Below are 19437 nucleotides of genomic sequence, written 5' to 3'. Positions count from 1 at the left end.
GGAACTGCTTACCCTCTCATATAACTCAAACTGACTGTATAAAGACATTTAAATCAGCATTAAAAACATGTTTCCTAAATAGCCTGTCTTGCAACTGCAAAACAATAAGGCCATCATAAAACCATCCCTAATTTAATCCAAATCTACACTCACAGTTCAAATGACTAATACCTTATTTAATACTCTCGTCTCTTACAGTGTGCATTTTCTCCTATCTGCACTTTATGATTGCAATGCAACTTAAATTACACTATTTGTTCTGTAAGTACTGCCTTGTATTATGCAATGCCAAGACATAATAATGTCTCATGTACTGTACTGTATTTACTTCTTTACTCGATTACCAAATTTTTTGTCTATTTTTTATAACTCTTGTAAAGCTTGTATATTACATTTATCAATCTTGCTAAGTTTCTATATTTTACTTTGTATTAATTGTGGAGCTTTACTCCTCGGGCCTCCACTGAAAAAGGATTTCTGATCCAGTGGACTTTTCCGGTCAACAAATGTCAATAAATAAAAAATAAATACAATGATAATACTTTATGTATTAAATGTCATAATGAGACATGCATAATATATTTATTGTAAATTTATCATTCAGAAACATAAAAAATTTGTTTTCAGTAATCTTTATCACTTCAAAAGTAATGGCAGATGCCCTAATTAGAAAGGGTACTTAGTGACTTAATGGTGAGAAGAATGAAATATGTATCACACAGAGACTTAAGAAAGAAAGGAGCATCTTATCCTGAAAACTAGAAGTTTAGAAAGTAAATTGATTATGGATGAAGAAAGCAACTAGCACTGTTACATAGGAATGTAAAAAGCTCATCTGCAACTTGCCCAAATGATTTGTCAAATTCCTTCAAAGCTGACACAACTGGGGTAAGGGTAAGGAAAAGGTGCAGAGCTTGCAAAGCATAGATGATTGCTTGTCATGTCAGCCAATATTTTCACTGCCTTAAAGAAAAGGTTTGCAAATGTTTCACATGTACAGTGTTTTATATGATGGTTTAATGTGCTTTATTATATTCCATCATTCAGAGTATTAGCAAATGCTAGAGTCACCTCAAAGACCAAGACAATAATAGGATTTAGGCAGAACTGTCCCATATCCCCAGCTATATTTGTAGCTGTTACAGAGGAGCTGATGACAACAGACAGAGGCTTCTTGATTCTATGTTCTCAAGAACAGATAGCTTGGGGCTACTTTAGAATGTTTGCAAGCAACTGCACCTATGCTGTTGAAAAAATGTATACTATAATAGAAGTATTTCCTAATGTGTTTAGAGGTATACCAGTGATTTTTTTCTGGCAGCTCACTCTTCAAGCAAATCATCCGTCAGAACTATAAGAAAATGTCTACATGTAAAATGTTCTTAAATGTTAAGATCTAAAGAATAATTTATTTATTTATTTACTTAAATCAACAGGGTTGTTTACTGTATTTTTGTTGTATTGTATTGCATTATATGACCTACATTGTTTTGTTTATGTAATTATAGTTTTTAACCAGTTAATTTTTTACAGGTTAATGTTTCTGATCATGTTAGTTTTCTACGTTTTGAAAGATGAGGCATTTATCATATGGATCACTGCTGTAGTAGCCTTAGCTACATGGGTTATATCCTGGAAAGGATAGAACAGCTGGCCAGCTTCCAAAGCTAGAAGGCACCTTCAACACACCCAAACTGTCGAGATGAGCAGAATAAAAGACAAATTTGGGAACAGAGCCTTTCAGAACTTTACTGTTAATGAAAATTATGCTCCTCTGAGGCTTTCGAGGATTGATGGTTGGCTTGTGTTTTTCTTTGCTGGACAGATAAGTTCCCTTTGCAGGAAAAAAGCTTCCATATTCTTAATTTTGTTAATTTTTTACTACAGTCCTCTTCAGGAAAGTTATTTTAAATCTAGGAATGTTGTTTAATGGACTGTCTCAAGACTGTAACATAATTTTAAATGGAGTGCTTGTTTTTTTTCTGTCAGTTTAAAATTGGTGTAAAGTAAATGAGCAAATTTTTCCTGTTAAGAAATTGTACTTGTTTTACTTTTGTGGGGCTGGCATAGTGTTTTAAAAGTATTTTTACTTTATTTTTCTGTCAAAAAAGTAACTTTCGTGGACTGGTAGTGTTTACCGGCAATTGCTGCTTGTCTTCCCCTGGAAAGAGACACCATTTTTGTTTTGATCATGGAACAGACTACCGGTCCCACAGTCAGGCCTTCTTCTAGCCACAAAAACAAAAAATGAAGCAAAAACCCTTTGCCACCATAGAAGGCTAGCATTTCACCTCAGCCTCAGGTGGGTGACTCTGCTGTGGCCATTTGTTGTACCTCAGACCACTCATCTTTTACCTTAGATCCCTCTGGTGTAGCACCTACAGCCACTATGGACCAGGGGATATCCATGTCCTATGTAGCTGTCAGAATCCCCCCACTGGGAAAGGGAGAGCCACTCTTGTCAGTCCTTACAGAATGAACAGGAAAGTTTTCCCTGTTGTGTCACAATGTTTCGCCCATCCCTAATGAAGCTGCTGCTGCCATTAGTAACACAGTTAACTCCATTTTTGCTTTCACAAAACATAAGACCAACCATGTATCTACTCCTGCTCAATTTTCTTTGGAAAGCAATAGGTCAGGCTGAGACTTTAATTTAAGCTCTTGATTTTTCTTGTAAAGTATTTTCTTGTAAAAGAAAGACATATTCCTCCTTTTCTGAAGAGTTTCAAGATTCTGAATCTGAACAGCAAGATGCAGGGACAGATAACATTTTTTTCCTCAGATTGCTGATTCAGACCCAGGAGAGAGCTCAGTTTCTGATTCTCTATGTGAGTGTTTCTCTTTCTCTTTCTCTGAGACTATTGCTAGAATGTACTAGTGCTTTCAGTGGAATAACACTGAGGTTTCTTAGCCCCTCTGAAAATACTAAGAGTTGTTACAGAAAGGTTTTCCAGTACCTTCATCAATTCCTTATGTGTATGTGTTTGCCTGCCCTTTTCCTGATCATCAGCCAGGTGTCCATAAAAAAACAGATAGTATGTATAAAGTTCCTCAGTCTTTTAAATTTAAAATATTTATATACTATTCCAAAACCTGAGATAGCAGCTATAGCTTTTGTTGATCTAACTGCTGCTAAGTACTTAGTTAATTCCAATCCTGCTTTTTCTGATAAGGAAGGGAAATTATTGATAAGTAATGGGGAAAAGTGTATACTTTTTTAACTTTGATTTTCAGAATTTTGAATTGTCATGCTCATATGTTAAAGTCTGGTCTGACAAATTGTGAAAGTATGAGAAATGTCTTGTCTGCAGTTTCTTCTTGTGAGGAAAAAATTTGCTTTCAATAACTAATTTTTTTTCTATTGCACAGGTCACTTCTTCTTCCAAGGCTATACCCATTGGTACTATTTTGAGGAGGTTTGCATGGCTACATTATCAGAAACTCACAAATAATGTTAAAATTAGATTTTTAATTCCCCCTTAGATACAGATTTAGTGTTTGGCCCCTCTGCTACAGAGATGATCAGAAACTGTGCTGAAAGGGGCAAGTTGATCTAGGGAATCTCTAAGATTTTTCAGTCCTCTTCTTCCAAAATTTCCAAGAGATTTTCTATCTCCTCATCCAATTTTAGCAAAAAAAAAAAAAAAAAAAAAAAAAAGCAAAATAAAGAAGATCCCAAACTCAGATAAATAGACATTTAAGAATAAATGGTAAGGGGATTCCAAAAAGAAGTGTCACACCTCCCAAAATCAAAGACAGTCCAGCAAGTCTAAATTATAATTAAAGAGACCTTTTGAACCCCTCCCACTCTGGCCTCTTTTTTTCTTCCAGAAAGTCTGAATCTCTACATTTTTCTCTTTGTCAACAGAAAGTGTTATCTCCAGTTATGGCTCATTGCAAGCTACAGGGTGTCCACATTGTTCTATATTCAGATGGCTTGCTTATGTTCTCAGCATCTTTTTGAAAGTATCAGGAAACTATCTCTTGGGTCAGATGTCTCTTACACAAGCTGGGATTCCAAGATAACATTCAAAAGTCTTTTTTGACTCCTTCACACAGGGTTGTGGTTGTGAGATATGAACTAGACACCTCAGTTCGAAGAGCTTTTCTTCCATAGGAAAAAATAGATCTTTATCTTTATCTATTTCTGAGGTTTTCCAGTCAGACTGTGTTCACTGCAATGGAATGCCTCTGGATTTTAGGTCTCATGGCATCTATGTTTCTCATGATCCCCCCGGCAAGACTCCACATGAGAAAGATACAGTTTTATCTGAAATCTCTGTTTTACCAGCATTGATACCCTTTATCTTTTTAAATCCTAATGCTGGGGTTTGTCAGAAGAGAAATATGCTGGAGAAAACAACAGATATCCTTAAATCTAGGTTTCCCATTCTCTCTCCCTGCTACAAAGCATTCCATCACCACAGGTACTTCAGACTTTGCTTGGGGAGTAGTTTTGGTAGAGATAAAAATGCAGGGGGTGTAAGACACCAAAGACAGATGCAAGTGCATAAATATCAAGGAGCTACTTGCTCTGATCAAGGCACTCAGCTCCCTGAACCATCTTTGATTCCCAGGACCTCTTCAAGTGATTACAAACAAATCATGTGGTACATCAACAAACAAGGGGGAACCATATTGCACTCCCTTTGTAGTTTAACAATGTTAGCTTGGGATATAGCTTCACAGCACAGTCTCACTCTACAGGCATCATACATTTCATCAGAGCAACATTGTGTGACAGACAAGTTGAGCAGGACTAGGGAAGACCCTCATGAATGGAAACTAGATCAGGGAGTCTTCCAGGATTTGATCCATCAGTGGGAGTTTCTCAAGTAGGCCTCTTTGCTTCCTCACTGAACAATGAACTGGCAAGATTCTGTTCCAGGACTCCATGGAAGAAGACCTGGAAGGCAGATACCTTTGCATTTCCTTGGATAGGAATGTTCCTGTATGCTTTTCCACCCTGTCCACAGCTTATTTCTGAAAATTCAGAAGGAATCCTCCAAGATCATTGTGGTGACTTCCTTCTGGCCCAGGCAACTGTGGTTCTCTTTTCTTTTGGAACTGGACCTGGACAATTACCATAAGCTTCCTCATAGACTGGATCTACTCATACAAGAACAGGGGTGTTTGATACACCCCGAGATTAATCAACATCGATTGACTGCCAGGATGATATGGCCCTGTTTCCTTTTGGGCACCTGTTTACTGAGAATGCACAACAGGTACTAATAGAGGCAAGAAACCTAATACTAGAAAATCATATAGTAGCAAATGGAAAAGGTTTTCTAATTGGTGCCAGCAACACAGTCAGCTCACATTCAGGGCTAGTTGTTCTATGGTTTTACAATATTTATGTGACTTACTATCCTTTGGCTTTTCTTATTCCTCTACAAGATTTACTCATGGATCCTCCACTTTCAGAGCAGTCTCATGTCAAAATGTTCTTGAAAGGCGGATTGCATTAGAGGCCTCCAAGAAAACCAGTGGCCCCTCTTGGGAATCTTAATTTTGTGTTAAAGAAGCTGACAGTTGCTCCATTTGAAGCAGCTAATCTGGATGACTTGAGGTTCTAAACATGGAAAATAGTTTTACTGATTGCTCTGACCTCTACAAAAAGATTATCTGTGTTGCAAGCTCTTATGGTGAGTCAACCCTATATCACTGTTATAGGGACAGGGTTTCTTTTATGACTAATCCTTCATTTATGTCTAAAGTGGTATGTAACTTTACTTTAAGCCAAACTATCCATCTCTAATTTTCTATCCTGAACCTAAAAATAATGGAGAAGGAATATTTCATACCTTGGATGTCGACAAACAACCCGGGTACTATCTTCACAGAACTAAATATTTCAGATCTTTGGATCACTTGTTTATTTCTTGTGAAAGTAAGGAGAAGGAATAACCTGTGTTAATATAGAATATTTTCGAATGGTTGACTAAGACTATTACTTTTTTTATATACTAACCATAACAAAACTATTCCAGGCAGGGTTGAGGTCAACTCTACCAGGGTTTTAGCTTCATCTGTGGCTTTTTGTAAAGGGTTGGATTCTAAAAGTTCTCTGGAAGCTGACACTTTGTTCTTCGTATGTACCTTTACAAAGCACTATAAGCTTGATTCCTTTTCTAGGCTGAGATCAAGCTTTGCTATGACCACTCTTAAGGAGCTCCTGGACTCCTTTTCTTCCACCACCTAATATAGTTAGCTAAGGTAATCTACCCATATAGCTAAGACTACTGAAACAGTGATCAATATGATGAATATAGTACAGTTGTGTAAGTAAAAATTACCATAGCAGTAAATGTTTGAATGGTCATTGCTACAATAGCCCTCTGTCCCTCCATCTCCTTTATTTTGTGGTGTATTTTTATGCCAAGGAATGGACAGTAAAGTTTTGTTATTCCTAGCATTGTCCTTTCAGTACTCAGCCTCTCTCTCTGCTGGCATGAAAGCTATTAAGGGCTTCATGCCCAAACTTATCTTTTAGTCAGCTATGCTGGAGCTGCCTAACAGTTTGAGCAAGTGGAAGGTGGTCTGAAGCGTTGGAAGCTAGCCAGCTTTTATATCCTCAGCAGGATATAACCCAAACAACGAAGGCTACTGCAGCAGTAATCATTCAAACATGTAATGTCATGGAAAGTTTTACCAACAAAAAAAGATGTTGTGTACTTCATATAACATTTCATCTTTGTTGTCCTTTTTCATTCTTCCTCAACTGTTGACTTCTGATCTGATCCTCAGATCTGGCTCAGATGCATCTTCCAGCATGTAGAACACTGAAACTCTTGAGCTCCTCCCTTTACCCATAATGTCCTTATCACCTTACCTACCTCAGATCTTGTTTGCTGTCCATAGACCTTCAAAGTAGTAAGGAATTATGACATAACAGAATCTGGGACTCAAACAAAAGAACAGCAGTTCCTCCAATATCCTTAGAACTTTGCATAAGTAAATGAAAAGAGTGGGTTGATGGGAGGAAAGTTGAGGAAGAATGAAAATGGACAACGCAGATGAAATGTTATGGTGTGTACCTAACTTTTTTTATCTGATGTTGTCATTTTCATTCATTCCTCAACTTTTCGGACAAAGTCCCCAGCTACATAAATCCTTGCATGACTCTAAGGAAAGATATTTATGAGCACAGCTGAGCCAAAGGCTGCTTTTCCCCTAAAGACCAGGTCTAGTTTGTAATGAGCAATAAAGATATGAGGAATAGCCCAAGTTGCAGCTGCAAAAATGTCATCCAAAGAAGTTATAGACAAAAAGGTTGAAGAAGTTGCTATAAACCTGGTGGAACAGGATTTTGGTGGATTTGGTATAGGCAAACCCACTTTTTCATAAACAAAAGTAATACAATCAGTCAACCATTTAGCTAAAGATACTTTGGAAACTGGTTTGCCTAGTTTTAATTCAGAAAAGGAAACAAATAATTGCTCAGATTTCGTCAATTCTTTGGTTCTGTGAAGGTAAAAATGTAACATTCTATGAACATCCAACAGATGTAAGATACATTCTCCTTTGTTTGAGAAATTTGGAAAAAAAGACTGGAAGGTTAATAACTTGATTAATATTAGATTCTGACACCACTTTAGGTAGAAAGGAAGCAGTGGTCTGCAAAGATATCCTATCCCTATGAAATATCAAATAAGGAAGTTTAGATGACAGAGCCTGAAGTTCAGGCATTCTTCTGGCAGAAGTAGTAGCAACTAGAAAAACAGTTTTCCAGGTCAGAAATTTTAGTTCACACTTAGCCACAAGTTCAAAGGGGGATTGGGTTAAGCCCTGTAAAACAATATTTAAATCCCGATGAGAATCCTTTAAATGAGGTGTAAGTAAATTTGTTCCTCTGAGAAAGGCTTTGAAAAGCTTGGAAGAAGCTAGGGTAAAATTATTTGTTGTCATATGAAAGTTGGAAATCGTTGCTAATTGTACTTCAATATTTGAGGAGCAAGGTCCTTCACTGAAAATTGTAGCCAAAAGTCAATAACCATAGAAATCGGTAATACAATGGGTTTGCATTCTTTTTATGTGCTCAAAAAACAAATCTTTTCCATTTACTTCTGCAAATTTTTCTGGTGGAAGCTTTTTGGGATGATAAACAATGTGATGCACAGGGGAGGAGAGCCTGGGCTGTCTAGCAATCAATGTAACTGGAGAAACCATGCAGTCAGCTTAAGGCCTGAAATGTCGGGATGAGTCAAGTGTCTCAGATGAGACAGAAGGTCTAGAGCTGGATCCAGAATCCCGGGCAAATGTAGAAGATGAGGCCAATGGATGGGAAACCAGATATGTAGAGGCCATTAAGGTGCACTGAGGATTACTGTGCTCTTCAATGAAGATACTTTCTGGAGAAACTTTGGAGTGAGAGCAGTAGGATGGTAAGCATATAGGAGAACAGAGGGCCTAACGTGAAGTATAGCATCTCTTGGGGACTCCTCCACTGTGGGATTAGGGCAAAGAACCTGCTGCATTTTTTGTAGAGGGGAGATGCAAAGAGATCACAGCATAGATGGCCCCATCAATGGAAACTCATCTCCACCACTTTCATGTTAAGAGACCACTCATGAGGCATTAAAATAAACCTGTTTAACTTTTCTGCAATCACATTGGATTTCCACAGAATGTGCATTGCTATCAGAAAACAATTGGATGAGATCACCCATTGCCATACTCTCATAGTTTCTTGATAAAGGGGGTAAGATCTGGTCCCCCCTTATTTGTTGATATACCAGACCACTGGCATATTGTCCATCTGAATCAAAATAGTCCTGGTTAGGAGAGAGTCATGGAAGGCCTGCAATTCTAGGAGGACAGCTCTCATATTCAGGACATTGATATGTGTATTCGCCTCTTTGGAGGGCCATGTGCCTTGGACTATCCTTCCCAAGAAGTGCCCCCCACCAGATCTGAAAGGCATCTGTGGTCACTGTGGCCTTGGGGTGAAGGAGAACAAAGGGACAGTCTTCTTTTATTTGATTGGAATGGATCCACCACTGAAGGTAATTTTTGCAGGCTTGTGTTACTTTGACTTGACTGGATAAAGGTTGTTGTAGAATAGACCATTGAGCTGTGATTGTCCGTTGAAGGATTCTCATAAGTTACAGTGCCAGCAGAACCAGACTGATTGCCACTGATATAGATCCCAGTGCTTGGAGTATCAGATATGCTGAAAGAGAAGAACTCTGAATGATCTTTTTGACCTGGGACTGAATTGTTCGAATTTTAGACGGAGGGAGAGAAGTTATTTGCTTGACCATATTGAACAGAGCACTGATGAATTCCAGAATCTGAAAGGGACTGAGTTGAGATTTGTTGTTATTGACAGAAATCCGCAGATAAGAACACAGCTGGAGTAAGTAGTCCTTTGCTTGAATTAGCTGATGCCTGGTTGGAGCAGTCAGGAGACAGTCGTCCAGATAAGGAAACATTCAGAATCCCTGCGGTCTAAAGTGAGCTGCAACTACTGCCATGCACTTGATTAATGCCCTGTGGGCTGTTGTGAGGCCAAAGGGCAGTGCTCTGAACTGGTAATGACTGGCTCCAAGCCAGAAGCATAGATATCTTCTGGATCATCTGTTCATTTTGATGTGGTAGTATGCATCCTGAAGATCTATTGAGCATATTCAGTCATCTTTGTGTAGAAACAGAAGAATGGACTGAACCATGGCCATCCAGAACTTTGTATGCCATACTGATAGATTAATTTTCTGAGACCTAAGGTTGGGCTCCAGTCCCCTGTCTTTTTTTGGCACTAAAAAGGATCTTGAATAAGTTCCAGACTCTTTCTGGTCTGGGAGGACCTCTTGGGTGACGTTTTTCCAGGAGTTTATTTATTTACAGTTTTGCTGCTTGTCTCTGAACTGGGTGAAACATTGCGGATTTTATTTGATACTAGCTGGGGTGAATAGGAAAATGGTATTATATAACCTCCGGATATACACCCATGAATCTTTTGTTATTTCTAGCCATGCTGGCTGATGTAGGATAAACAATCCCTGACTGCCTCCAGAAAGGGATAATTGGGCCTACATTCAGGAGCACTGATCGGATATGTCAGAGAAAATATCTCTAGATCCCTGATTGTACAAACCATCTCTGCTGCAGGAATGGTGTTTTCCATTGAAGTTCCCATCTGTGCCCCAGGGAGAATTATCTCCATGTGGATCTTGGAAGGGACCCTGGATTATTTCACTACATTTTTCATCCACCTCATTCCTAGAAAAGGTCTGATGAGGGGTTTTCCCTTTGTGCTCACACCTAGAGAGTGCATTGTTTACTTTGGGGCCAAATAAGGAGGTTCTAGAAAATGATAGAATTGACGAACGATTTGAAGGGTTCTGGAAAATCACATAAATGCATTCAGGCATGTCTCCTGATGTAAATACCTAAACCCACCAACAGTGAGGTACCTTCAGCTGTGTGGGAGATAAGCCTCATGGACAAATTTGAAATAGACTGAAGGGCAGCCAACTGCAAGGAAATAATAGTCTCTGCCTTTGGGGATAGGGTCCCAGATAGGGATTTGGAAAGTTTCTAATCAAATCCCTCTGAAGTTTTGTAAAATGTGCCATATAAATCAGTGACCCAAGAGCAAAAATCACTGACACATAAACATGCTTCCCAAACCTGTCCAGCTTCCTAGACTTCTTGTTAGGGTGGTGAACAGAGGAACTTTCTTCTGCCAGTTCCTTCCTAGTGGTTACGACTATGACAATGGCATCAATGGGTACTCCTTTATTCCAGTGGTGCCAATATCCTATCTGGTCTCTTAGGGATTAGCTCACTCATGTCAGGCTCCTTCCATGCCATCTAGAGACTAAGACTCATTGACTGGCCCAGTCTCTCAGGAGGTAGACGTGCCAGCTGTAAAGGCCTCCAGGACTCCTCTTGGGAAGGGTTATCAGGGATCAACCACCCCTTTGTTTTAGGAATTCTAAGATGTCTTCAAAGGAGACATCATCAGGTGTTGATCTGGGGAACCCTTCCCCTTCATCAAAGTCAGTGTCCTCAGTGATAGACTCTTGTAGAGAGTCTAAGTGCATCCTTTTGCACTTCCACTTCCAAGGAACCTCCTCAGTGGCATGTTCCAAGGAAGTATCAGAAGAAATTACTATACCCTGTTGGGTGGTCTGGAGACTGGTTTGAGTTGGCTGTCCCTGTGGAACAGATGATTAAAGCTCTGGATGAAGAACTAAAAGGGATTGGGAAGTTGAAGTTAAAGACAGAAGAAAAGTCTGAACTCTGGGAACAGAGAAAGCTCTCTCCAGCTTCTTGAAGGCAAAATGCTTTGGAGAAAGAGATATCAATGGATCTGATAAGGCAAGTTTTCAGACCACTGGTTCCCTCTGCTATGAAGGCAGGCTATTCGAGGAGGTTGTAATGCCAAAGGGCAGTGCTCTGAACTGGTAATGACTGGCTCCAAACCAGAAGCATAGATATCTTCTGGATCATCTGTTCATTTTTATGTGGTAGTATGCATACTGAAGATCTATTGAGCATATTCAGTCATCTTTGTGTAGAAACAGAAGAATGGACTGAACAATGGCCATCCAGAACTTTGTATGCCATACTGATAGATTCATTTCCTGAGACCTATGGTTGGGCTCCAGTCCCCTGTCTTTTTGTTGGCACTAAAAGGATCTTGAATAAGTTCCAGACTCTTTCTGGTCTGGAGGGACCTCTGGGGTGACTTTTTTCCAGGAGTTTATTTATTTACAGTTTTGCTGCTTGTCTCTGAACTGGGTGGAACATTGGGGATTTTATTTGATACTAGCTGGGGTGAATAGGAAAATGGTATTATATAACCTCCGGATATACACCCATGAATCTTTTGTTATTTCTAGCCATGCTGGCTGATGTAGGATAAACAATCCCTGACTGTCTCCAGAAAGGGATAATTGGGCCTACATTCAGGAGCACTGATAGGATATGTCAGAGAAAATATCTCTAGATCCCTGATTTTACAAACCATCTCTGCTGCAGGAATGGTGTTTTCCATTGGAGTTCCCATCTGTGCCCCAGGGAGAACTATCGCCATGTGGATCTTGGAAGGGACCCTGGATTGTTTCACTACATTTTTCATCCACCTCATTCCTAGAAAAGGTCTGATGAGGGGTTTTCCCTTTGTGCTCACACCTAGAGAGGGTATTGTTTACTTTGGGGCCAAATAAATAGGTTCCATAAAATGATAGAATTGATGAACGATTTGAAGGGTTCCGGAAAATCACCTAAATGCATTCAGGCATGTCTTCTGATGTAAATACCTAAACCCACCAACAGTGAGGTACCTTCAGCTGTTTGGGAGATAAGCCTCATGGACAAATTTGAAATAGACTGAAGGGCAGCCAACTGCAAGGAAATAATAGTGTCTGCCTTCGGGAATAGGGTCCCAGATAGGTATTTGGAAAGTTTCTTAATCAAACCCCTCTGAAGTTTTGTAAAATGTGCCAAATAAATCAGTGACCCAATAGCAAAAATCACTGACACATAAACATGCTTCCCAAACCTGTCCAGCTTCCTAAACTCCTTATTAGGGTGGTGGACAGAGGGACTTTCTTCTGCCAGTTCCTTCCCAGTGGTTACCACTATGACAATGGCATCAATGGGTACTCCTTTATTCTAGTGGTGCCAATATCCTATCTGGTCTCTTAGGGATTAGCTCACTCATGTCAGGCTCCTTCCATGCCATCTAGAGACTAAGACTCATTGACTGGCCCAGTCTCTCAGGAGGTAGATGGGCCAGCTGTAAAGGCCTCCAGGACTCCTCTTGGGAAGGGTTATCAGGGATCAACAACCCCTTTGTTTTAGGAATTCTAAGATGTCTTCAAAGGAGACATCATCAGGTGGTGATCTGGGGGACCCTTCCCCTTCATCAAAGTCAGTGTCCTCAGTGATAGACTCATGTGGAGAGTCTAAGTGCATCCTTTTGCACTTCCACTTCCAAGGAACCTCCTCAGTGGCATGTTCCAAGGAAGTATCAGAAGAAATGACCATACCCTGTTGGGTGGTCTGGAGACTGGTTTGAGTTGGCTGTCCCTGTGGAACAGATGATTAAAGCTCTGAATGAAGAACTAAAAGGGATTGGGAAGTTGAAGTTAAAGACAGAAGAAAAGTCTGAACTCTGGGAACAGAGAAAGCTCTCTCCAGCTTCTTGAAGGCAAAATGCTTTGGAGAAAGAGATATCAATGGATCTGATAAGGCAGGCTTTCAGACCACTGGTTCCCTCTGCTATGAAGGCAGGCTGTTCAAGGAGGGAGTTGGAGCTAAGCTGTCCAGTGCCAAAGCTCCAGGGCGTAGAGATGGTTCTGATCATTTTGGAATCAAATCCAACATCCCAGAGCTGGCTTGAATAATCATCTGGCACTGACGTATTCAGTGCCAGACCACTCAGAGACACCATCAGAGTCAACAATGCCAACATCTTTACAGCTGAGGCAGATGACTCCAGGAATTTTGGATCCAATGGCTTTGAAACTAAAGGTCAGATCAGAGAAGGAGCCAGTAGTGGAGGTGTAGTACTAACAAGTGTCTCAAGACCTGATGGAGTTGGAGTCAGAAGAACTCCCATATCTGCATCCTGAGAAACTTCCTCATCATCCTTCCCACATCAGCTTTGGTAAGGCTCTTGGAAGTTTGAATGTTTGAGGCCGTGGATGAAGGTCTTGAATGGTGCCAAAGAGATTGTGCCAAAAATGCCAATGGGAGCTGAGAGGTGATCAGGTCCAGCAATAACTCAGTTGAATGAATCTGTAGTGATTTATCAGATCTAGATTTCAGATGCCAAGCTGTCAGATCCAAATTTTTGGCTTGTTTAAGAGGAGACTTGGATAATGGAGCTGAAATAGCAGATGTTGCTGCAGTCAGAGATCTCTTATGAGAATCTCCATTTTGTCTGAATTTTAGGGGCTTGTGCCCCAGATGCTGTAGATACAAGTTTAGGGGGCAGCAAGCCCCAAAGAATCAAGTTATTCTTTCAGTCTGTCAAAGCACAGATATTAAACCCTTTACAAACATCACATTCAGAGTCCAGGTGAGAAGGATTATGCAGTAAACAAACTTTAAATGTGCATCAGAGTTGGGTATTTTGTGGCTGCAGGCCATGCATTTTTTAAACCCTGATGTTTTGTCAGACATAATAAAGAGAAAGGAAGAGCAAGTTAGAAAAAAAATTTTTTTTTGATAGATTGTAAAGGCAAGGCATTACCAACAAAGGTAAATAAAGAGTGGAGTACTAAACAAGAACAGGATACCAGCAATTTTAATAAAGAATACTCTAAAAGTAATGAGAAAAAGAAGCAGAAACATATTTAGAGATAACTTTCTAAGAATAAAGGGAGGAAAGAGAGCAGAATATATATAAATTATTAGAATTATATATCAAAAAGTAGTTAACTCACAAAGAACTATTAGAGCTCACTCGAGAGTTTTCACTGACCATGTCCAAACTCTATGGTGGCAAATGAGATCTAAGGTATGTAAGATGACAAGGCATTATGGATAAAGGGAAAAGCTCAAGAGATTCAGTGCTCTACAAGCTGGAAGAAGCGGCCAATTCAGATCCAAGGATGGGAATTGAAACCAACAGTTGAAGAATGAATGAAAGTGACATCAGATCTGTACTTCATGAATGCTGGTTTCAATTCTCTGTTTTGCTGTATGACACAAAAGTGCACAGTGTAGTTTATTTAAAAATGTACAGTTTATTACTGCAGTGTTTTTTTTACATTTGTTTTCTTTTACACATGGGTTGCCTCACATTGCCTTTGTTTCCTGGAGAGTCTGTTAAAGACTCAGGTATTTTTCATTATTAGTCAGAAATGGTGATAATGAGTCTTGGGGGGGGGGGTATCAAAGAGGAAAAGTGCCTTAATATTTAACTAGACAAATCAGCATACTTCGCAGGGAATAAGACCTTCACCCAACAGTTTCAAGTTATAACTAAACCAACCAAATAAATGGTGTGGACATAATGAATTTGCTTCTAGTCTTTTTTCATGTGCTTAGATATGTATCTATTTTGAATAAGCACAAGGAACTTCAAAAGATCTATGGAATAACAAATGATTTGGTAGTAGTGTCCTAGGAGATAAGGATAGTTAGCTGTAGGCGGTATATGCCTGTTTTGTTTACAGAGGTAAAAACCCTTGCATTTTCTCACCTACTGTATAGTTTTTACCATAATGCAGTATGCCAATTTATTTAATGAAGTTAAGAGACACTAAGAAGAGAAGATTTGAAAATGATGGTACACAATGTCAATTAGATTGGAGGGAAGTTTGGAAGAGGATGTTCAAAAAAAGGGGGTGTCATGGAAAAAGATGCACCTCAAATGTTTGAAACTTCACACTCAATGAAATTTGGATTCAGCATTCTGTAAGGAAATGGAATCAGATATATTAGATTGAGAGATCTGCACACCAAGAAAGCATTAAAAGATTCCAAGCCATGTACATATATGAAGGCAACAGAGGCACACTTACTAGAACCTGCAAACCATTAGGAGGAAACTGTGTAGAAGAATGAGATGCAATACATATAGTCCATATCGCAGACATGACAGCATCTCATTAAAAGGATATGGGCCATCATTTATTATGGGGTTTCTGAAGCAAAGCTTTGTCCAAAGGTAGGAAACTTCAGGATGGATGTGTTAGGTTAGAAGGCCTATAAATATATAATGATCAGGAGGCAGAGGTTTGAGTTATGCTATTGAATTAGGAAATGGGAACTACAGCTGAGATCTGCATATGTGATTACATGGGTGGTATTGAACCCTTTGTAAACATTTTAAAGCATGTAGAAAAAAAAGTTTGCCATGTACTGGATATGCAAGCAAGCAATGTGGCTTGTGTGTTCAGGGAATGCTTTAGGACTAGGAGTAGGAAGTGAGAACAGACAGGTTTTGTTTATGAGAGAATATTTAATAAGAAATTATACTTTTCTTTGGTAACATTAGGTATAAATGGACAACGAATGGATTGGGGGCAAATAAATTATATGTATGTCTAATCTTAGCTAGTGTGCTAAGAATTAGTCTAGTCAGAGAATGGAAGACAACTCTAGAGGAGAATATGTTTCTCAAGAAAGGGGTCACCTTATTCTGATGAGAAGAATCTTGAGTTCCTTCCAAAGAGAAGTGATACAAAATCAACATTCCCAAAACAGGACAACTGTTTTTTTTTTTGTATTTTACTACAAAATGAAATGATCTGGCAAACTATATTTTGCTCATATATTTTTTTTAAACTAAGAATTTATATAACTGGGTGTTATCTGACTTTCTTTCAACTTACTGGTATATAAGTTAATTAAAGTATAATAAATTTTGTATATTTGAGTGATACACCAGCTTGATATATCAATACAATGCCTAGGACATTTTAACACTTTCAGATTAGGAACATTTGGTTTTATATAGTATATTTCATAACTGTGCACAGTCTTCATATTAAATAAATATGATAATGCTGAAATTAATTTTCTTATTTATGCTGCTCTTAATTTATTTCAGCAACTATTTCTGTTGCCAAACTTTCAAAAAAAGTATATAAAATGCTAGCAAATTGCTAACAAAGTGAACTTGTCAGTGAAAAGTGTTTCTACTAATGTTTGTACTGAAAAAATCAGTTACAAGGAACCATGAGCCTCATTCAGAAGGCCTAATTATGGTGAAAAGCATGATTCAGCAGCTACAGCCTGACAACATCTTGTTGATCCAATATGTGTTCTGCCAATATAAGCAGGTTACAGAATTGGTGTCAAAGCACAAAAAGGAGTTTAAATCAGTATCTCTTTTGAAACATACATATAACATGTTGGAGGGATTGGTATGTATCACGGAGAATACCTCTTTTATGAGACTGCCTTCCTTTCCAAATTGAAGTACTTCTCTAACTCTCTTCAAATGTAAGTTGGATGAATGGAGGGGAAACCAAAAATTCATTCCCAGTTTAGCACCTATTTCCCATATGGGTAGTGACAACAAATAAATGTCTCAACGTATCTTTGCTCTGCCGGCTTCTGTGCTATCTGTATTCAAAGTATAAGGCTAAAAACTACCATGGGAATGTAAGGCTAGACATTCTAAGATCCTCACAGCTCAATAGTCTAGTAAGTACCTATGACCCTATCAGGTAAGCTCTCAGACCATGAAGGCTCCATACTAAAGCTTGTGCTTCATCAGGAGTTGCTTTTGAACCAAATACAGTATTTCTGTCTATCTAGAGAACCAGTGCCACCTTATTACCTAAGACAATGGAAGGCAAAGACCTAGCATGTTTTATTTAGAAATGGAACAGATGTATGTTGACAAGACCAGGTATACTTTAGTCCTTTGCTCTCAAATCTTCCATATTTTTACAAAGGCCTAAAACATTCTTTATCATACTTGTCTCCTTTAAACAAAAATATGAAAAAAGTAGGTATTATAAGAAGCTTGGTTGAAGGCATTTACATTTGTAAGTGATTATTACTCCAAATGAGTGGCAGACATCCAGAAATGAGTTATTGGGTATGTTACTTCAATTAATAAAATGGGGAATTAAGGCCACCATGAAATACCTATACTTTCTACAGTTGCAGTTGAAGGAAGGGTAAAGCATTTCCAGGATGCTAAAATTTTACCTGAATATGTTTTCAAAACTGATGTTGAAAGAAAACATGGATCTCCTGACTGGCTTGAAATGACCCATTTGAATCTGTACACTAACCTGGTTACCATATTTAAATAAAATAAAATCTCCTTCAAAATCTCAGGAGCTTAAACAAATCTGAAGTTCTCTATAAGAACAGTTGAACAATTTGAATAATTTGTGTATATTGCTTTTCCTTTCCTGAAAAAAGACAAAGGTAATTTAAAACATTATACCAAAATCGGCAAATATGCTGATAAATTATCTTACTAGCCAACATGGCTTGAAGACAAGAGAAATATTTCAAAAGGAAATATTATGTGCAATTGAGTAGACAAGTTACAAGTGACTAGCTGGTATACAATGGATATAGGAGTTAGGGATTAGTAAGGAAGGACTAGTAATATCTTATCCTCAGCTAGAAGGTCAGCCTCTATAATTATGGTCTGTATTATCAGATCGAAACTTTAGGTAGTCGAATACCTAAAGCTCGATCTGTAAATATCGAAAACTAAAAACCACAAACGGCCACATCCACACAGGGAACAAATTCCCTTGGCCGTATAAAACAAAAATTAAAAAAACTTTTAAACCCAAATCAAGTGGGAGGCTTCACCCCCCACACCCCTCGATGTGGGGGGCTGTGCCCCCCACCCCCCCAACTAAATATACCAACTCTGAAATTGCTCTACATTGGACAAAAGGGCAAATTCCACATAATAGTCAAGTGAATTCTTTCCCTGAAGAAAAATTTGCGGAAGTGGCCATATGCAGTTTTTAGTTTTCAATATTTACAGATTGAGCTTTAGGTATTCAACTACCTAAAGTTTTGATCTGATAATATAGACCCTATGTTACAAGGAGTCTACTTTTCTTGATCAAAAACCCATATACTCTTAACATTATTTTCATGAGATGAAAATAACGAAAACCACAATCCTGAACTGAGCAGTTTTTCTCAGGGCAAGTAAACACTTGCCCAACATGGGGAAATATGCCATTTTCCACATGGTAGTGTGATCTTAGAGTTGATATATATATAGTTGAAGGGTGTGGCGGGCATACGCCCACCCCCTCCTAGGTGGGTTTCAGATACTACAGTGCGTTTTTGTGAAGTTTTTGGCAAGTGTTTACTTGCCCTGGGAAAAATGTGCGATTCAGGATTTTTTTTTTCGTTATTTTCGTCTCACAAAAATAATGTTTGAGTGTTTGGGCTTTTGAGCATGCAAAGTAGATCCATTACAAGTTTTAGAAGACAAGTGGTATAACTTGCTGCATTCATGACATACCTCTGATAAATGTTCCAGCATTCTTTTTCAGAGTAGCATCTTGGTTTTAATCCTTCTCTTAACCCTGTCATAGCACCGGTCTAACACTTCTAAACTGAAAAATAAAATGAGGAATACATATTCCATTTTGACAGGCCAAAAGAAGTGCTACATCTCTTTTCAGTCACCAATATATCTACTAATTTAGTTATAGGTTTGAAGCTTTATTTCATTCATAGCATACCCAGATGTTTTCCCAGACTCATTTAGTAATCTGCAGTCTTTCCTCTCTGATAACTATGTGTCAATTAGCAACATCATTTTATCACTGTACAAATATAGGCTACTTTCATCGCCACCAGCTCCATCTCCTTTAGTTCATTCCTTACATTTTATAATAAAGATTCACAGTTCCAAAATGAAGATGTTGCAGAAAAGACTAAGGGAATTTTTGTTTCATTCATCAGTACTTCCTAAATACCTCACCTATTACCCCATTGACAGCACACTATACCCGCAGCATAGTATTT

This window comes from Protopterus annectens, chromosome 6.part0 (assembly GCF_019279795.1).
Source record: "Protopterus annectens isolate FY-2018-M chromosome 6.part0, PAN1.0, whole genome shotgun sequence".
In the NCBI taxonomy this organism is placed as follows: Eukaryota; Metazoa; Chordata; order Ceratodontiformes; family Protopteridae; genus Protopterus; species Protopterus annectens.
Note: the sequence above shows the minus strand (reverse complement) of the source record.